The 19,412-nt window shown below is 31.4% G+C and overlaps 1 protein-coding gene across 6 annotated transcripts in view; it reads right to left on the minus strand.

The window, feature by feature from the left end:
• LOC131853868 (semaphorin-1A) overlaps positions 1 to 19,412 on the minus strand; it is a 344,763-nt gene that overhangs the window by 140,716 nt on the left and 184,635 nt on the right. The window lies entirely within an intron of this gene.

A 19,412-nucleotide genomic window follows, 5' to 3' on the forward strand; every position in this document is an offset into this window, starting at 1 on the left:
TACTTTGTTTATACATTTAAAAAGAGAATATTACCTATCTAATATAATCTGTTTGTATTATTAGAAAGGATGTTATAATTTGATGTTTCAGCCAACGTTGCTGGAGCGAGATGAGTTATAATTATTATTAAAAAAAGGAATAAAACATATATTGATCTCAAGAAGGTATCAAATTAATATTATTATTTACAAAAAGAATATGGACAAGCTGCCAGCAATATTCCATCCTGCATCTTATAAACCTATTTTATTTATAGGACTCTTTCTGTTCATTTCAATTCAAAAGAGTAACTAAATACATATTATTTGAATTGGGTCTGTACAATATTTTCATTTTATGAATAAGGGTTATGTTCATTTGTATCTTAGTATCGTAACTCCCAAAGTCGGACTGTTTATTAGTAGTATTTGATAATTAGACAAGATTCTGTCACAAGAATTGAACTTGAATTCGACATGCTTAGGGTCCAAACCATGAAATTATGGAAATCCAACTAACTAGATTAGAATTAGAAGACTAACATTTGATATAATTATTGAATCTAAATCAATTTTAAATTGCGTCCAGTAGCTCACATATATTCAAAGCTAAATGTATGTGTGCAAATTGTATTGGGTTATTATTATTATTATTTTAGTTCAAAACATCAAAGCACTCGTACAAAATAGAGCAAATGATAGCACAATAACAGTATTTTTGAAGTTGGTAAAAAAAGGAGATACTTACAAATAAACTTCTTATTTATGCATAACAAAATGATTACGACGCGACGCCCCGATAGGGATTTACACTAATCGATTTTCATACCAACTCGAGTGAGCTTGCTATCTTACAAAATCGAATGACTACAAATTAACTTTTTTACTAGACTCGTTCGAACTAAACGAGATTTTACCCGCATATAAACTACGTATAGCGAGTCGTAGCAATTTCCCTGCCAAATCGAGTGTGAACGAGAAACCACGTTTAAACCACCGCTTTCCCGCTGTTTTTTCTAATACATAGGCTATAGTCAGAGGGTTAGGTGCAAATATATTCATTCTAACAGCGGGCGCATTCAATTCGATCGTTAACGTCGTTAGCGATACACAGCTTTGTTTAAACTGGATATGCAGTAGAATTTTCGTGTAGATTTTTCAGGTTCAAATAGTTTTCACTGAGAAGTAACATGGAGTTTGGACCACTTATTTAACATTTCAACATATTCATGCTAAAATTTAAATTCGAAGGAATTTTTCTGTATGTTTTTATTACTTTTTACAATAATAAACGATTGATCAATTAAGTAATTGTCGAATTAAGATCTATTTATATACTAAGTATATCTTGAAATTCACAATTTTCTGACAACAAAATTCTCACAAATTATATACATAATATTAGGTCTAATGAATTTGACGTGAAGGAAGATTGTATCGCAAGGACGGATTAATAGAGGTATAAGTAACTACTTCTTTTTATTATTCATTCATTAGACTTGTCATAAGTGTCTGTTATTGACCTACATGAATAATTTTTTTTTGACTACGTACATAGTCCGTAAAAATTCAAAATTGTATTTTAATGTCAAATAAAAAAGGATAATTATAAAAAAATACGTAATTAGAATTCATTTACAAAAATATTTAACAACATAAATTTTTGTCACATTTTAATTTATTATACAAAATTGTAATTGAATGCTAGTTCGTAAAGTTTACAACAAATATTTTAATCGGTTTATTAGAATGTTACTATGTTACATATTTCTACAAATTGAAAAATTAAAAGATTATAACGTTAAGAAAATACGTTACTTTTACTCTTTTGCAAATAAATTAAATAAAAAGCTGAATAAATTTAAATCAGCCCTAGGTCTACAAATAGTTGTTTACTGCTGAAGGGAGGTAGGACAGCGATGGAACGGAGCACGGACACGCCCTAAATCACGCGGTTTATGGTTGCGTCTCCATGCCTTTCTTTTTTCCCTAATAATATATGGGTAAACGATGTTGTTCAACTGATTGTATACGTAAATTTCGTGATTTTATTTGTTGTACATAAGGCGTGTAAGGTTTTTGTGGAAGGTTTCGAGGATCACGTTTTTGTGTGTTATTTTAATATAGTTACTATTTTTTTCTATATTTTGTGTGATACACGTGATATTCGGGTAACAAATATACACACAAAGTTAAATCGATAAATCCGACTTACTGTGTGGGTTTTCTATAAATAATATAAATACGTTGATCATCTTAGATAGGAATGATATTTTATTTTATTCGAGTATAATGAAGTATTTTAAGTAAAAATATATCTAATATGCTTAGTCTCTACTATGGTTTTGTTTAAACTCAGCGTGCTTTTTCAATATGGCAGCTGGCCTATCATACGAACTGTTGAATTGAACAAAAAATGGTTTTTTGAATGTAGAGTTACATATAATAGAAACAGTGTCAATTTACCTTTCACGTTTCTAATAACATTGGGAAATCTATAAATGTATACTATATACATAACTGATTAATGTCTTGTGTAATAGATGTTTGCTTTGTTAAGTATATAAGCCGAATAAATATATTATCGTTTGTTTCTTTCTAAATCTTCATCATCAATAGTGTCTGTAATTTATTAACTATTTGGCAGACAAAAAAAAAAGATGCCCAGTAAACCTTTTCGTATCTTTATGGTTGGATTGGAAACCTAAAATAAAATCGAGTCAACTGAAAAATACGAGTACATATTGTGAATACCTACATAAATGTATATGTCTTCAATAAAACACAGACAAGGGGAACCGAAATCTCGTGTGTCCGGAGGTTAAACAGCGAGTTAGTTGAAGACACGATAACGCTGTAGGGTCGGAATCTAATTTGCAAATGCATTTCCTGCCTTTCAGGTTCCACTGTCAGGAACCCCCTTGTATTTTTAAAGTACTAGTCGGAATTGCAATGTATTCCTACTCGCGCAGGTTTATAATAGAATCATGTGCGATATATTTTCAAAAATATATTATTTAGAATTGAGTGAATTTTTAATTCAGTTAATTAATAAGATGATTTTCATTTTAACTGTGTAGATTTTGTCTCTATTAGAATCGTAAACTATTTTAGACGGTCTGTGGGAATAACCCAGACTTTTCTTTTTCAAAAATTTATATTGCCATATAAAATAAAAATAAGCCAAGTAGTACTTTAACGATTAATAACGTAAGTACAAATTCAACAGACTAAATTAAAGAGGTCAGAGTTTAATAAATTTCTAAAAAAACTGAATATAAACTTCCTCCCGGATTTAACCACGGAAAAGTTTAGTTTAAATCATTTATTACGTACTTATTTAATAAAATAACATCACAACTTCTTTGTAATCATTCATATGACGAAGAATAATTATTAAGTAAAGAAGAAAAAAAAATGGAATAAATAAATTAAACAATACATATTGACATAGCCTCCGAAAAGCCTTTGAAAATATCTAAATGCCGCGTACGTTATTACGTTATATTAACACATAGGTATTACATAAGAGCATTGTAATTAAATCACCCAGCCGACAGTCTGTTCCTAATTAAGTTCTTAACTTAATAAGCCATACTTATCCGTCGCGGGATAAGAATAGTACAAGTAAAGAAAGTTATCTCAGAAAAGTAGGGACTAAGAATCAATCCTTCGGTCTGATAGTCACTAAAAGGAAAGTTTTGTTGTCTGTCAGTATATCTCTTATTGATCTTTTATACTCTGTACAAGTTAAGAAAAATGCAACGTCTATCTTGCGGTTATAGATACAAACTTTTATACTTTTATTTACGTATTATAACTAAAACGATTTCAGTATTAGTATTCAAGTCACATTGGTACATAGTAGAAAAAAGATTATATATTTCATGTAGAATTAATTACTCTTGACACATATCCTTGCGTAAACGAGGAAGCAGAAATAGTAATATATTATTATTACTACAGGTACTAGTTGGTAGAAAAACATAACACAGACATACATCATGTACTCATACACAGAATATACGCAAACCATTAAAAACAGACATACTAATGAATATAAATATTTCTATAGTGCGGGCATCCAACACGCGACTATTAAATAATGGGGCAATATTCCTAACAAAATTTTATAGGTGTTTAAAACCATAAACTTAAATAGTAATTCCATATAATAATTATTATAATATAATATTGAATACCTTGAAATTAACTGTTAATAGGGCTACCATTATTTTACAAAATTTTATTTAATTATGTTGAATTAAATTTGAAACATAATATATATCTAATACTACTATACTTTATATCTAATATACTTATTATTTATTATTAGTACTTAGATATACCTAAGGGAATAAGGATCTTCTGGGAAATTTTATATTAAAAAATTCTATTCTTATATTACTATTAGGTACACGAATTTTTAATATTACTCATGTTTCAAAGTACCCAAACTTACAAAAATTTCTAAAGTCCAAACTGCTGTAAAAACATCGAATTAAATTTATTAAATAAATTTAATTTGATTGCTACTTAATAAAACGGCAGAGATGTAGAACACACTCTAACACATAATACCTATGTATGTATCACATCAGAAAACATATGCCGTACCTAATAACCGCGATGGTCGGAATTTCGTCGAAATCTCGCCAGCGTTTACGCTCCATTGACGTCAGAAATTACGTTGCCGGCCTAGCCTTTTTGTGAGTTTCTATTATACACAATATCGATTTGGCTTTTTAAATCAGAGTATGTCTGGGTACTATGAATGAGCTTCATTACGATGTATGTTGCTGATAGCTCCCTTAATCTCGTTAATGTGGATGATTTGATTCGTTTCAGTTTTTTTAGACGATCCTATAGTACGTTATTACTTCAGATTTATACTATATAAGCGAATTCTATAAAACAATTGTTTATTTGATTTTGCAACTGGAATTACTTGACGGCACTCCTGTAAGTGTTAATAGCACTAAGGTTTCATGTTCATGACCGTATTGAGTACTCAAGATCAACATGCAAGTTTCTAGTTCTCATTTTCTTGTGATCAGTAAAAGTTCCGAAAGAGCGGTAGTATAAAAAAAACTATGATTATTGAAAAGTGTTTAAATTATTTGAATAAAGAATTTTCTATTCTATTATATTGTAAAATAAAAGTATGCAGTATTGTACTGTCTCTGTATTCTGTAATTTTACTATCATACATCACAGTCAAGCGAAACACAGCTTTTAGCATAAGCTGCTTGGAAGCGGAAATAGGTGACACAGCCTCCCATGTAGACGACTTTATATAAAGCCGATCTCTCGTAATTAATGCAAGTACGGTCTCTATTACAAGGACGTTTTTAAAAACATTTACATTGAATATTTAGGATATAGTGATAGACCCTATTATCACTGAAAGTAAGGCAGTGTCTAAACTGCTAAACAGCCTAGGACCTCTAATACATAAGGATTGCGTGCACAGAGTAGGATAATATATATTTTTATTATAAATATAATTTATATAATAATTATAAATATAATTTTCCTTTTCTATTATCAATAACAAGCACATTTATTGGTATCTCACTAAAATTATACAACATGCGTATAGTCATTTTGTTATTGAGTTATTATATATCTACTAAAGTCATAATAGCTCTATGGATTTCGTTGCATTCCTATAGAGATTTTATTTGTTGATAAGTCTGGAAATGATTGGGAATATAGGGGTCGACAGGGTTTTATTGTATAGCTCCTGATTGCGGTGGCATTCAAATGAAAATAATTATTACAATTATGTGTCATTACAAGCAATATTAGTAAGTATCAAATAATTATTGGTAATTTGTTAATATATTGTTGGATTCATTTTAACAGGGCGAGATAATTAATTTTTGTGCCATGCTTTTATCTCTTCACACTAAAAAACCTATATACTTTTACAAAATATAATATAGTGAATATTATAAATAATAATATTTAAATTAGAAAAAGGAGTTCGAAATTGGCCTACATCATAAAACGTTGTGTGTTTGTATTATATTTACGACTAACAATCCGGTAATCTCCAAAAACACCAATAACAGTCCAAAATGCCTCTAACTACGTCGTCTATAATAACTGTCGTAAATATATATAATTAAGGTGTATTATTTTTTGTTAATTAATTTAGCAGGGGTACATTGAGCAGGATTTTACAGACAGTGTTCGTAATCACTAACTGTCATCTCTGGGCGTAAGAAGCGTGAAACGAGACGCCGTAATCACCTGATATTTAAGAGAGACGGTTACCAAGAAATTGGCCAATTACTCGAAAAAAAAATTTAAATAGGATACCTAATAGGCCTCTAATTGGACGTAAGATAGATTATCTTAAGGAAAATGGTGTTTGCAATGGAAATTAATGAATATTGACTGTATTTTTTTAAACGATATTTAAATAAACACTTAGTTGTTTATTATATAATGCAATATCCCAATGTTGTTATTTAATACTAGCTGTGCCCGTGCTTCCATACGCGTGAAATTTAGAGGCTATATGTTATTCTGATATATAAGCTATTCTTATGTAAAGCTTCATTAAAATCGATTCAGTAGTTTATGCGTGAATGAGTAACAAACATCTATCTCATCCATATCATTATTACTACAGTAAGAAAGACTTGTATGTATGTATTTTATTGTAAATATAGTTATTTGTTTAGAGTTCATCATTAACATTGTAACAACTCATTCACATCCCACAATAGCGGCTCTTTGCCTAAAAGAGGATAGATATTATCCTAGTATTAACGCTTTGGTCAAGGCCAGTGCGGTAATAGACGGGTAATAGCCGCCCACGGCTTGATATGGTTTTAGGTCGAGTTTTCCTATTTTAGCTCTGGTCTATTGTGCGTTACCCAGGCTTCTTCCGCCACCTACGACATCCTGAGGATCAAAGCGAATAGACAGATCGTTAATACTTTGACAATGTTCCTTTACAGTTACTTGACTTTCAAAATAGATACCTTTACATGGTTTTGATTTAATATTTTCAATATAGGTACCTATTATTAAAATAGTTTGTCGGATCGTGATCATGATCTTTCATTAGATAATCTAGTGTCGGTAGTTGAACAAATTGACACTGACACTTACTTTGCTATATTCCAGTTACCTTGTGATGATCTAAGTGCAACTTAGTGAAACACTTAGAAGCAAAAACTAATATTAAAATTTGTACTGTCGAAAATGTAATAGTAAACTGAATAATATCGAATGAAAAATTGTTCTCGCGATAGAAAATAATAATCGTCTCCTTTAAACGAGAAAACTACTGTGGACATCACAAAGTAAACTGTAATGCCCGTGGAATCCTCTTTTGCCATTTCTAAGGTAATACCATATGCAGTTCTTTACCATATTGTCTCATTAAACAGTATGTTGCTACGCAATGCAATGGTTTACACTCGTTGTAAGTATTGTATGCATTAATAATTATTAATTAGTTCTAACAAGAACGTATACAACTATACGTAATTACGTAAACTAATATCTTTCCCAAAGTAACAAAACTGTTAAACATTATTAACGATATTTTGTACAAATAAAAAAACAAAAGATTTCTGATATTCAACTTGTAGTTTTACAGATTACTAAAACAAACCGTGCTACTTTACTATATCAGTAGCATTACAAAATACAACTCTAAGAGTACAACCAAGAATGTCAATGTAATCTCAGCAAGCGTAGTATAAAACCTATTCCATTAGTGTGGCTATTTTCCACTTTTTTACTTGGTGATCAAGATTTTGTTTCATGAGTATTCCATTAACTATATATTCCCTTTACGATATATCTTCTGCTTCTGTATTTTCTGACGTTTACAATAAAGAATCATTATTACTAACCTTTTACGTTACATGTCATGTTAGTAAGCTGCAATGCTACATACACCAAAGACAATTTGAAACACAAAAGAGCTTACTAATGAATAATGAAACCATCCTGTTTGATAAGACAGATTAAAAATTATTTTGCTTTCGCTGTGCATACAAATACGAACCCTATGCGACTAGTCGAGAGTGCTAAATCCGGATTAGTGTCGCATTGTGCGGTGTGTCGAGAATGTCGAGATACACACAAGCTTGCTACTTATTTGTTTCTGTTTATTTTATATAAGCACGTTAAATAAACACCATGTACGAAGCTTTGTTTAATCCGCATTTTGTTTTTACACGGTTAGTATTCAAATTAATGCAGACTCATTTATATTTATGTATATTTCTTACACAAGGTGTAATAGAAAGGGTATAATAATCTGGAATTCTGCAGTAATATTTATTAATAGGGTACAGTAGTGACGTATGTCCTAGGAGGACAACGCTTTATCCGTTGACTTTTCATATACATTTCATAATTTATATTAATACTAGTACTAGTATTGTAAAGAGAAGATGTTGGTATTTTTTATGTTTATAACGAACAAACTTCTGAACTACGTCACTGATTTCAAAATATCTTGAATATATTTTATTTCTATTTAGATGATTACCTATATAGTACTCAGGGATATACTGCTAGAAAAAATTAGGAAAAAGGAAAATCTCTACTAAACTCTTTTCATCGCATGCGCTACATAAAGTATCATAATAAATTATAGTAAATGTATTGATCAAAGTAGAATAAGTAGTAAAGTATACGTACACATGTATTTTTTTTTTATAAAATTAAATTAAAATATGTTTCTTCAAAACTAGCTTTTACCTATTGATATACATGGGTATACATTACATATAGATATATAGGTTGAAATGAGCGCTGTAAATCCAAACAAATGAAGCAACCCTGTTAACGATGAGGGGTTGTAGCGGGGGGTACCTAGAGGGCATCCGGGGGTACCCAGGGGCCGAGATTGGAGGGAATCGGCAATAAGTGCAAGGGTAACTGCAGGCAATCTGCCGGAATGGGCTGGCCTCCAATGATTTATAGAGGATAATGGAAGATACTGGAAGAGTCCATTGTTTGGGGACATGATAAATCTGCTCCAGTTATAGGTTCACGGCTAATGTGTCCAGTTGTTATGTAATTGGTGTATTAGGGAGATCATTGTAGATTAAAGCACTTCTGCTTAATCACGATTTCAAGTTCAATCAAGCATATGACCCATAACATGGCAAACACTAGGGTTGTCGTGTGTGCGTTGCCGACCCTTAAGAAATCTTGACTATATCTTATATAACATTCGCCTTTATATACTTGTAATATGATTAATCTGATATCATCTTTATTTACACCTTCAATAGAATAAAACCGTATATATTTTATTAATATAAGCAATTCTGAATTCGTTGTGTATTTTTGAAGCACTACAGTCATATTAAGAACATTGAAATATAATGAACAAAAACTCAGCTAGTACTTTTTTCAAGAATGATGTAATCGTATATGTTTGTATGAATACAGGATAACACATAACATAAAATTGTACAAACTTAATAACTTTATCCTATAATTTTAGTAGTAGTAATAAATTTAAAATATCTATTTGTTAACCCAAAAATAGCTCTCGCCAGTGGCATTTCTAGAATTGGACATTAATCAAATTTCCAATAAAGCTGAGACACTTCCACCTGATTTATATCGTGAGACAATAGCCTGAACGCTCCTGTACTGATAAGATGTGGGGACTCGAATGTATTACATATACTCGTACGTTCAGACAAAGCTCCAGCAGCGTATATGTATATTAAGTCAAAAGGAAATCTGATTTGAGCTTAAAGCTTACAAGAACATATTGTTGGACATGATTTTGTTTATCATAAGCTTTACTTACTTATTGCTTTGATTTAGTTTAACATAATTATGTGAACTGTTCGTTCATTAATATTTTTTTAAGAGTCGTATCTTGTCAGTGAAGTTCTTACTACTTCCCACGATTTTTTTATTTGCTTAAAATATAAATTAGGCATCCTTTTACAATAAGATATGTATATATATAATCGGTGATAAATATATAATTCCAACAGTGTCTTGAAGATAATTGGTTGTTAAATAGACTGTCCCATTCTGAGACACAGAGTGGGACAGGTTGTTTCATATGTATTTACTAATAACGTTAAGTATTTCTTACAACGACTGTTATCTGAAATTAAATAATAATAATAATAATTATTATTATGTAGCTTTCTAGAGCAGAAAGTATTCGAAAGTTCATCTATTAGAAACAAAAAAAACAAATCTTTGTTCATGATAATACAGCATCATATTGAAATATTTCACGGTTATAAATACGAACGTAAATACGTGTTGTCACAATCGATAGCACCATACCTCGGTTATAATAATGAAATATCGGTACCTCAATCGCCGACAAAAACAATTTGTCCGGCCGTGTTGCTGGAATGTCGATAATTAAACGAAACGAACCTACAGCCAGCTATTTCAGTTGACAAACCCATATATCGCTTTCGTTTTCTTTTTAATTCTGACTAGCTACGAATACATTCACAGCACATGTATTGTCTAGGTAACTTCATCGAGACCTATCAGATTCGACCTCAATAAATCAGTACGTCATAAAAAATGACGGCTACAAGTGAACTGAGGTATGGTATCGATAAAAAAATGGAACACCTCGCGTGATATGTTGGGATTAAGAAACGAACATCAATAAGTAGCTTTCAAAATTCCGCGCACACCGGTACACGGGAGGCGCGGGAAAAAATTGAAAGGAGACTCAAATATGTCGTCTGAATATTAAAAAGCAAAATACTGAATAATGCAACGGGCGACTTGCGAATGATATAAGAGTGTAAGACGATTGGTGGAGCTATTTGCAAGCCATTAGTGCTGATAAAGCGTAACGGAGTTTCTTCGAGACTTTTCGTAGCGACATTGACACGGCCTCGACGACATCATTAAGTTTTTTTATGTCACTCATATGTGAAATTATTTCTAGGAAATGCCTCAATGGTTTTTGTGGTAGATAAATTTGTTATTTTCAACGTAGCGTTGCCTAATACTATTTTAATGGGTCGGATTACGACTCGATTTTCGTAGCGAAAAAGTGATAAAATGAACCTTTTGAGACATTTATAAATTTCCTATATTGGTAGGTATATTCTGGAGGGAGTAAATTCTACAGGAAAATATTATATGTACTTTAATGAGGGAAGATTAAATATTTTCTAATATTATCCTCCACAATTTCAGATCGAAGTTGGCTGTGATCGAATTGACAATGAGTGTTTTTTCGGTATCATTCTCTGATAATTATAGCAAATACCGTTAATGCGAAAGACAGCGAAAAATCTGTGAAAGTGTAATACCATCTAGAAATATAAATAATTCCGGAAGACAGTTAGATTACCATTGTAAATCTTGAACCTAAAGTAAGCTATTTATTTGAGCATCGGAGTACAGTTAAAAGATTCGTGGGTAAGTAAAATTCAGAGGTGGTCATTACTGGGGATAATCCGGGATAAGTGTGACGAAGCCGAGCTACGGCAAACAATACCGTAGATATTCATTTCCATTCCACATACCTTTCTCTGTAGAGTTTCAAATGACTTCAGGTTTTAACAGAGAATTATTACATACATTGAAAACGTTGATTATGTGATCTCAGTTGTTACGTGTGTTTCTTGTATATAAAGTCTGAATGACTGTTATATGACCTCATAGGACATATAACAGCTATTCAGATTCTATAACATATAATTGTTACAAGTATAACATATAAGTGGTTAAGTAAATACAGATTGCCTAATCAGAAACGAATATTTTTATTATAATAATATTCATTACGTGTATTCAACAAAATAAATGTGAGATTTTTATTACTTCGTCACGTTTTCATGCTTTAAATTTGACTTATAGGTACTTAGCAATTTGATTTGGTAGTAGTTTACGAAGTAAGTAAATTATTATCTATAATTCCTCATAGTAAGAAAGACGAAGTCAGGTGCAGAAGCCGGTCTCTTATAAAGAAAAATTGCTAATCATTTCTAAATAAACTTGCACCTTATAATGTAAGAACAAAAGTAGCACTTTTATTACGTTTTGTAGTTTACGACCCTGGGCTATTTACTTAATGTAAACAATAGCAGCTGAACGTGGCAAGCCAAAGGCTTTCAATAAACCTTAAGTGTGAATATAAAACGGGGCATAATAGTCCCTGGTAGGGGTGTTTACCGCCTCACTTACTAGCTCTAATGGACCATGTGCACTTTATTGTCGAAAATTGCATTTGCTGGATGAAAATTCCAAGACTTTATTCCGTTTTTACTGCCCTGAAGCATCAGGAAAAATGTCCCTGTGTGAGTATTGTGACTTTAATGAATCCTACTGAGCTGAAATTTTATTATATAATTCTAGTATTAGTTAATGTAATTGTATTTGTTATTCAGTAACTGATTTTATTAATAATATGTCACAGGATTGTGACTGTGATTTCGACTCGAAACTTCATTTTTTATTCCAATGCTACGTGAAATTACATTAATATTTGTTAAACCAATTAGGAGAAAGAAAGTATGAAATTTACTTTAGCTTTTAAATAATTATTAAATATAGCCTTGATTTTTATCAGACTTCGAGAGATAGAAAATTAATGCTGATAACAATACCTATTATTGGTATTAGAATTTTTACTTAACATGTAAAACCTGAACAGCGTTAAAGGTTTTAATAAAATAAGAAAACAGGAAAATAAAAGTTATTAATTAAAAATATACTTCTTATTTTTAGTGTAATAATTTAAAAAGTTATTGAAGTAATATAGAAAACTAAGTGTACCGATCCGTGTAGTACGAAATTTGTCAAGTCTAATTCCAGAGGCGACCCTCACACGAACCATTAAATTCACTAACAATTACACGAAGGATTTCCTACGGATCTTCACATATCATTAACTTTTTACAGTGCGACGCGCGCCTAACAAATACCTTTTAAACTGTCTAATGATAGGCCTCCATGTGCGAGTAAATTAAATGGAACCTTCAGAAGTTATGCCTATCTTTCTGGTTTTGAACATTTTATGAAAGAAAGCATTGTAAGCTTGGGTTCCACAATGTATATTGTGCTGCCCATTGTTTATGTAAATATATAAGCGAAGATCATTATATATTAATCAGATGAGCCGTAAATTTTCTCTCTTTGGTAAGTCATATGGTAAGTCATGGGCCTACCGCAGTTGCTAGGATCCATTTGGTTTGTTATCGATATTTTCATCACATGGGAGTTAGTCAGAAACTCAAATATGTCTATTTGAAAAAACTTTGTATCAGTTGTCACTGACACGGTTTTTTGGGGTCGACAGATTTAATGTCACGATCTTTGTTATAAGGAATACATAATTGAAAAGGAATTATTCTATTCTAAATAAAAGAAAATTGTACAAAAATTAATTATTTATATACGTATAAATAATTTTATAACATATACAAAAGTATGGACACACATTTTGTAACAAAGTGAGTTGAAACATAGCAATATACAATTTTGCTTTTATTATATATTGGCACGAAACAAAAGGCAAGTTGGAAAGATCTTGGCATGAATTCTTGGCAGTAAGTGCATTTATTTATATTACACGAATCTTTAATACGTGAAGCCAATTCATGTAGCAACAGCAAAATATAGTCCATTTGGCGTTACCATGCCTTCTTTAAATTTTAAAGCTGTATGTATCCATTTACTGATATGTATATATGTATACGTTTACACAATTATGTATAAAATTTGTATTCATTTCATTTCGAAGTCGCGGGTGACACCTAGTATTTTATGAAATAAAAACCAAAGCATATGTAGTCTGATGACACTAAAATAAGCGTAACAATTTGTATGTTATTTTATATAACAATATAACTGTTAATTAATTAGGTAAATATTTTTGTATATCTACTTCTATCTATATCTACTTTTTAAACAAATATAAGTTCAAATGAATATTTATAATACTACTCGAAACCACATTAAAGTCTAACAAGACCTGTAAAGTTTCATTTACAAATAAGACTACTAAAGAATAGGTACATATCTAAAGTACCTACTATCAAGAGCTTATCAACCGCTGCCGCGATGAAAATCGCTGCTTATTTCCTTCATAATGTCGCAACAGCATTGATTTTCTGTAGCTAGCGCAGCACGGGACATTTATTGCTATTTATTTCATGTCGACAGGGATAAACAGCGTTCTTCTAATCGACATTTTAGATTTACGAGCGCAGCCACCAAGCGACGGATTAAAAAGGGCAACCGGGGAGAGATATATGTCTTTATTCACATACTGCAGACATGAATGCTGCGCGCAAATGAGTCGGATACTGGAGACGAGCTATTTATATAAGCTGGAAGTATTAGCACAGAATATATAGAAGCAAAGCATTAATAACGAAGCGTATGCTATATATGTTTAGGTGTTTAGCGAATGTCCCCAATTTACATTATTTACATGATGAGTACTTATTTTTATACATTGTTTCTATTTTTTATGAAACTGGAATAAAAAACCTAAAGCTATTTGGAATTAGATAAAATAAATATACTACATTTCAGGTGTTTTTATTGTAAGATCTGGTAGACCTATCTTTCTATTGTTTATAGCTAGATTGAATTGAAAATTCGACAAATATTTTTTCTACGAAATTTATTAACGGTCTTATATTTAACTATAAAATTTGCACTACACCATCCTGGAATTCCGGACTTTTTCGATTTAGTTTCGTAAGTTCTTCGTGAAATATTTTTAGACTCATGTAAGCTGGCTTGCCCGTTTAATTATCCGCATTCCGACCGGACAAATTGTTCCCCGGCTCTCGTCCCGGATATTAATTTCGATACATTGTCCCTGCCCGGGGCTCGACGGCGATTATTTCCACCCGGGACCGTAACTTTGGCGCCACTGTCAACGGTTCCAAAAAATTATGAAGAATTATTAGCTCCAGAAGTGGAAAATTTACAAATTAATTCATATTTTACAGCACTGAAAAATAGTATAAAACGCTCGCTGAGCGATAATATGAAAATAAACTGGATTGTAAATATCCATCTTCGCAGAAAGGAAGGTAATCTTTTTTAGGTTTATAAATGTCTGAATCTTTGGCGGAACGTGTTATGAACGTATTGGCTGATTTAAATTTATTCAATCATAATATATACGTCTTAATTGTTTCAGTGACCACAATATTTTGAGTTACCATAGAATAACATAAATATTATTTGATAGTAGGTCACGTACTTTTAATATGTCATCAAATGTATACGCTGCGAATGGATCAAGACGAATATGTATGAATAAATCCTTTTAACATCTCATCTTATTTACTTTGTAAATTTTTTATGTTTAATTAGTAGATGTTATTGTTTTTAATACTTTTATTGAATTCCTAAACACATAATAATATTTAGAACGTACATCAACGGTGATTTCTTTAATTTAGACAAATTTATCTCTGTATTAATCAAATTAAGAAATTATAATTTTCAATTAACTGCTTCCTTATGCAGAGAGAATAATGTTAGTCTTATGTTCTTGTACTCGAAAGGAGTAAAATTTATTAAGATAATAGGATATTATACTTACAAATACGTATATATCTGTAAAACATTAAGTCACCAAAATCAGACTGCATCGTGTGTTACCAGTGTTTATTTTTTATGATATCATACTAAATTGTTTATCCTGAATATGGTAAAATTTTCTACCAAAATAATTCAGGTCACGATTTGAGGGTAGAAACAACATTACGGCACACAAACAAGTATTTATTACGATTCCATTAGAGTCAAAGATATTTTGTATGGCGCAGTGTGACGCACGGTGGTGCGCATTCGAGAAACTGTGGAAAAAATAATGTGGGAACAAACGACCCCGTTGAGATATGTTTTAGATAAAGATTATTTATACAGTGTCTTATTTTACAAATCCAATTTCCGCGTGAATACACGGGCCGGCTGTAAATAAAGTAGACAAAGCTTTGCTGGAATCGCGTACCGTTCGATACATTATGCAGACCACGCTTCGTTGCGCCGAGCAATGAGCTCTGTAAATACACCGGGCATATCTGCGAAACGCCGCTTTTTCAGTTTTCATGCAATTGGTTTTTTTCATCAGCATTCGAATTAGGTCATCACCGAAGTTGTGTTCTATTTTCCGGATATACTATTTAACCACCCCGGATTCGCACGGGTGCAATTATTTAATTAATATAAGCCATGTCACTCACTGAATATAATGTAACTTTCTTTAAGTAAAATATCGTCTAAGTATTATGAGAGTTACCAGTTATCCATTACCACCAAAAATAAAATCTTACCTCTTTACAAATTTACTTTAGATAACATAGGATAGGGACACTGAACTTCATTATCGAGGAGACGATAATAATGAATAGTTAAGTTCTCATACACAACTTATTTAGTAACTCAAATTAGATCCATTAGCAAGTATTACATGGTATTAATATTTAAATTACGACAAATAGAGGGCATTAATAAAATCCTATTGTAATTGCTCCCTAAGTACATAGATATAAGTAAAATTACAATACAAGTTGTCAACAATGAAATAATTTGATTTAACAAACAAAATCGGCGTAACAAGATAAATACTGTTACATAATATAACATTGGTGTGTCTACAACGATTTTGTTATTGAGCAATATCTGTGTAAATTACAATTTTCCACGCAATAACACTTATGAATATTAATGCTGCATGTAAATATTGAGATAGGGCTACGAAAAATAACTAGAGTAAACATTATTCATTTATTCCTTTCCGACAGCCGTTATCGTTATCGGCCACCGTTTTCTACGCCATTGATTCCAAAAAATAGCAATGATATCTTAACAACATAACATGTGGGGTCTCTCCCCCGACATTTATAAAAAGTTGAGTGCCACGAAATGCCGCGTGGACGTAAGGAAATATAGATAACTACAGTGAAACTAGACGGATCACGGTAGGTGCTACAGCGACGTCTAAACACGCCCATGCACTCCTTATCATGACAGTAGAAAGGCCCTTTTTCATTTTTCCATTGTTCCCGTCGCTCAGATTTTTTTGCCGCGCGCGGCTGCGGCCGTCTCCAAGGGCGACCAGCATAGTGGAAAAGTCACGTGATTTACAGACGACAAAAATGTTATTTTCGTTACGAACCGTGTGTGAACGTTACTTGTGGGTTTGCGTGACATATTTTCCTAGTGTCGAGGATGACAAATGGGTAGATAAATCATGGCGAAAGCGAGCTTTTCTTTTAAAAGTTTTATTTCTACGTATTTGTGGAAGTTTTCTGTTTACTTCTGACGGCCTCATTTATTTTAGTGGTATTCGACGAATACCTACACGAGCTATTTTTCCCACTGAATTAGTCATACGGTACAATAATACTTTGTATGTAACTTCATTAAACTCGATACCTTTTCAAATATTATTTTGTGTAGCTGTATTGTTGAAAGGAAAGCATTAGATACAGCGCTCCAAACTTGAAGGTAGATTTTAGCCACGGCGCCGGCGGAAATTAGCGTTTTTGCCAATCCCCCTTATCGTTCCACTCATTTATAATCGTAAGGAGGTACGATTCGTTGTGAATTTACTTTAGGTATAGATGATTCCAATGTAGCACTTTTGCCATATCTTAAAAAATATTGTAGCACGAGCATTTTAAAAAGATTTTTATTGTCGTATTATAACAATGTCGCTTATAAAGGGAAAATGTCACAAAGAGGGTATTATCTATTATTATACTGCAATATTTTATTCATTAAAGAAAATGTAGCTCAATATACTAGTGGAGAGTATAAAAAAATATGCCATACCATTATATCTACTGTACGACTACGTGCATTTCGCTATTACACAGAATTTCTTTCTGAAAAAGTGAATGTTAATACTATCATAACATTCGTAATTTCCTAGGCAATGTTGTTGAATAAAAAAACTATGTTTATAAATGTGAAAGTGTGTAAATGAATGGTAATAAGGTTGGATATTTCTTAACCAATCATGCTTAAAATGCTCAACGGATTTCAATTCAATTTTCATATCCATATAAGCTATTGGTAGAGGAAACTGGAAATATAAATTTGAAATTGATCTGTTATAAACAAGTTCCACCGATGTAGACTTTATAAAATGCAACCTGTATGGAACCTCAGTATCGTTTATTTCAGATGCTATGTAAATGGCTTTGTTTTTCGGTTGAAGGATGCAGTAAAGGAATGAAGTTGTAGAAAATAAGGCAAGACAACTCATTTGTAATGGCAATACGGTTTCGCAAATGTCCCATGATAACGTAGTCTGTAGTGCTTTTCAATTTTTATAGGCGACTTATTCCACATACCATCAGGTGGGCTATTTTAATTACATAAAAAAACTCCTTAACACTTTAACAGCATACTTAATCTTCGTGTAATTAATAATTTTGTATGTTTTTCTGTATCTTTAATCGTAAATAGCTACACAATCCTGCCTCTATATTTGTTCAAACGCTGGGCAAATGTGAACACTCTTATTATGGACAAAGGAGACCATGGTGTCAGTATCCGGAAGTGTAAATTAGATGCAGTCGTTTCACTCAGCAGTTCTAGTTGAATTGTTTGAAAACAAGATGTTTGTTCGTTCCTACATATTGTCCAAGGAACTGTCGGCATTTACGTAGCTCTTTAGTTTTTACTATTTTATATGTGTATATATAAGCTCCTTTCTTGCAAATTCTCTGAAATGTATGCTGTGTATTTAATAACAATGTAATAGTTTATGATAATAACTGTAGCTAAGTAAAATTGATGACAATAAAAAATATTATTAATATTACTAAATATTCCTTTTATTTTACGTAATATATCTGACAAATTATTATGTTAATAATAAATTATTCTGTTGTTATTATATCAATGGAGCAATAAACACCAGATTTTATTAGAGTTGTCATTGCCCATAAGAAAATTGAATCGAAATTGAATCTACATAACAAACTGTAATGCTTTTAAAAAGGGATAGTTTGATAGTTGTATACAAAAATAATATAGTTTCTATCGAGCCTGACTTGAATATGTGGACAAAACCTTCTAAATGAATCTATGTAGTCGGTTACTTCTAAATGTACTATATTGAATAGAACAAAAAATTCATGTTAAAAATATCTTGTTCCTAGTAACGCAAACCTGATCATGTCAAAATTTAATTCATCATTGCAGGCATTAATATTACTATTTAGTAGTTCTAGAATTAATATATGTGTATATTCTAAGCGCTAAAATAAATGGAAATTTATATCAACGCTTAACGATGCATACCAGAAACGGTTGTAAGTTAAAGATTTTTGATAAAGAGAGAACTAATGTATACACTATATTTATTATTTATATGGTTTTTCCACAGGGCAAAAGGATTATAATACTATTTGTGGTCATGTACTTGATATTATGAAGAAGTAGTTTTCATTAGTTATAGT

The sequence above is a fragment of the Achroia grisella genome, unplaced genomic scaffold (genome assembly GCF_030625045.1).
Source record: "Achroia grisella isolate CSIRO2021 unplaced genomic scaffold, CSIRO_AGI_Agris_v1 utg906, whole genome shotgun sequence".
Taxonomy (NCBI): Eukaryota; Metazoa; Arthropoda; class Insecta; order Lepidoptera; family Pyralidae; genus Achroia; species Achroia grisella.